The sequence below is a fragment of the Biomphalaria glabrata genome, chromosome 6 (genome assembly GCF_947242115.1).
Source record: "Biomphalaria glabrata chromosome 6, xgBioGlab47.1, whole genome shotgun sequence".
Lineage (NCBI taxonomy): Eukaryota > Metazoa > Mollusca > Gastropoda > Planorbidae > Biomphalaria > Biomphalaria glabrata.
In genome coordinates, this window is record NC_074716.1 from 30,042,945 (window position 1) to 30,046,331 (window position 3,387).

Below are 3,387 nucleotides of genomic sequence, written 5' to 3' on the forward strand. Positions count from 1 at the left end.
TGGCTTAATTAGTTCCCCCTTCAGACCTTGTGGTCAATAGGGCAGATGATGTAAAGTTCATCTGTTTTTGTGGCCTACGGTTAACGAGGGTATCATGTAGCCAGCACAACGACCAAACGTCTTTACTTTTCCCCAACTAATGTCAGGTACCCATTAAAGCTAGGTAGACTCAGAGGCGCCCAAGGATTCCGAAGTTGAAAATCCCAGTCTTCACCAGGATTCGAACCCGCGACCCTCGGTTCGGAAGCTTAGCGCTTTACCGAGCCTCACCTGGTCTTTACTTTATGTAATTGTTTTGAAAATGTTGTATCTTTAATTCGAATTTTCGAAAGCTATACATTAATTAAAAGCTCAAGAAAATGATGTTTATAAGATTACTATTCGTTTTAAATTAGGTCTAACTTATAATGCATACAAATTAGCTTTTTCTCTTTAAAAAACTGCTTGCTTAACTGATTTTAAAAATTAGATTTTTCGCTTTCAGGAAAAAAAAAGTAGCCGTTGCATCAGAACTTTGAATGGTCTAAAATATTGTGATGTCGGATTTTCAATATCTTTTCTAGTTTACGAGATCTAAACGGGACGGACGGACAGATGGACAGACGGACAGACATTTCGCACAAAACTAATAGCGTCTTTTCCCCTTTCGGGGGCCGCTAAAAATGCAAACGACAATCCAAAAATACCAAGAGCACAGTTAAGGAAGATAATGAATTTAAAATCACCCCCCCCCCCCCCCGAAAAAAAATCTTGGCTACGCCCATGATATATATATATATATATATATATATATATATATATATATATATATTAGCGCAAAGGGCACCGCAAATTTTCATATTTATGCGTTAATTATATGCAATATTCGAGGAAAAAAAGTAGACTCTAAATTTAGAAACTACAATGAAATAGGTACTGTCAAAACTCTTTAACTTTTTGTGGAGCATGAAAGGAAGGCAATATTTTTATTTGTATAGAGCTGTTTGTGGCTGTTATTATAGAAAGTATTGTTAATTAGCATTATGAGATCAAAAACAAATATGGCAGCATTCTAACTATTTCCCTACATATTATCATAACATTAAACTGAACCCCAACTCAAACTTTGGATCAAGCGAACCCGAAACATACTCGTCGTAGAACCGAACCGAACTTGAACTTGAATCTGACCAAACCGAAATAAACACGAACTTGATAAAATAACTTCAATTCCCATTTCTACTGAAGTCCCCTCAAGCCAGTACACTAACGAATGAGCAAGTTTAGTGTTTATAAAAACAGAAGGTCTTATAGTTATCTATTGTTAGTTTAAATTATTTAAACCATGACCTACTTCTCTACACAAAGGATAAACTACTACAAAGGGCTCTAATTTAACTTTTGCCACCACATCTAGGAAGTACAAGTTCTTTCCCTTGTTCATTACAAAACAAAATAATCGATTACCAATATTTAATTAACTAATTGGTTAAAATATATATTTATTCCTGTTTTGTCAGGAGCAGGAAATAATTGTGCAAAGTTTCATGTTGATCCGAGATTGGCAGAAGTATAAATAACATGTACAGACTTTTAATCAGATACATAGACAAAAACTGTGTAAATTACTATAAGCTTTGTAAATATAAAGCAAAACAACAGTTGAAAAAATTCCTCAACCTTCCTGCTTGGGGATGGGGAGTTAACCCTGAACTCCATTGCTACGCCCAAGCTGGTATTTGATCTTTTGTATTTAATTTAAAATGTTTCTTAAATTGCTACAGTGTATCTTAAGCTTAAATACAAATGTTTAATAACACAAAAATAGACTTCCGTCTGTTTTAAAGGTATATTTTTTTCCCTAAATATGAGATGCATGTTTTTGAAAGCTGGGCAGCATAGTATACATATAATTTATTGGTTGCAGGATAGACAGAATGATAGAGAGAAGGATAGAGAGAAGTTCAATGGAAGAGATAAAAGGACAGGAAAAAGAGAGAGAGAGAGCGAAAGACACAGTTCTTAGTGGTGGTGTTGATAAGAAATATTGCCTATTAACCATGTTGATATTAAATTAATACGCCAAAGAAAATTCAGAGATTGTATGAAAGCTAAACATCCGTCTAGTCTTCCTAAACGTCGCTATTTCTTATTACTATTCAAAACAGCCTACTTCTAGATAAACGCCATGTTGGTCTCCTGTTCGCCTAAATCTACTACGTCATTTGTCTGTCTTACTACGTCACTACTTTTACCGTCGCTAAAAACAGTACACAATATATTTGTCTAACAAAACTAACCTACTCTCTAAACTACTACATTACACCAGCATTAAGTTGAGCAATGTGCAAATAAAAAAATCAACAAATTTGTTATGGCTCGGAGAAGGGTATACGAAAAGGTCCAAAAGAACCCAAATAATCCAACACTCAGGCAGAAATACAAGACTCAGCCTAATAGTCAAAACGTCTGTTAACAGGGAAAAACAAGAACGTTGGACCAACACCTGTGAAAGGTTAAACCTAAGGGATAGCTCTAAGGCCTGGAGTCTTCTGAGAAATCTCTAAAATGCTGGGCGTACGAAAACAGCAACCCCATTATCTTCACCCAGTGGGGTAACCATTTTATCAAAGAAGAAAATTGTCATCTTGTTGAACAAATATTTTCCTTTGTATAATAAACATGTAAATAATTTTACATATATACAAAGTATTTGTTGCCTGCATTTATAACGCTGTGCCTGTATGTAAATTTGAGCAAGTGTGAGTTCTCAAACTATAAAAACCCCTTGACACATTAAAACGGCCAACTTTTAAACCACCTTGTCGCAAAAACATTCTGAAAAAGAACCTCACGGACAATTAATAGAAACATCTGTAGGCTCACTCAATGGGCGCAGGTGCTAAAAAGCAAAGAGAAATAGCTGGCAGTGATAATGGTTAGCTCGCCAAGAGATTAACACCTTCAAATCCAGTTGATCTTGTGGTAGAAAAATGGTAGAAAAATGTGAATGTTAAAGTATTAGGTATTAGGTACTTCATTTACTTTTTCTTTGTGTATTTTTAAAGGTTAAGTACGTAAAAAGGAATGGCTTTGTTGGAGTTTATAGTACTGACCTTTCTGCGGAGGACTACAAAAAAGGCAACTGTGGAAAAGGTCAATTCCCCCGTATCAGAGCGATGTACGAATTGTGCAAGTAATTGTTAATTAGGAAAGAATAAAAAGCATCCTAACATTTACAAGAACAGTTACGCCTTATGTGGTATTAGTTGGGTTTAAAATGATAACTTGAAATATTTGTCTTAGAGCTATGTATATATCCTAGCTGATAACTGTGCTAAGCTACGGATTAAATTGTGGGTACATTTATCTATTTCTCTCTCTCCCCCCTCTCATTTTCTTTATATA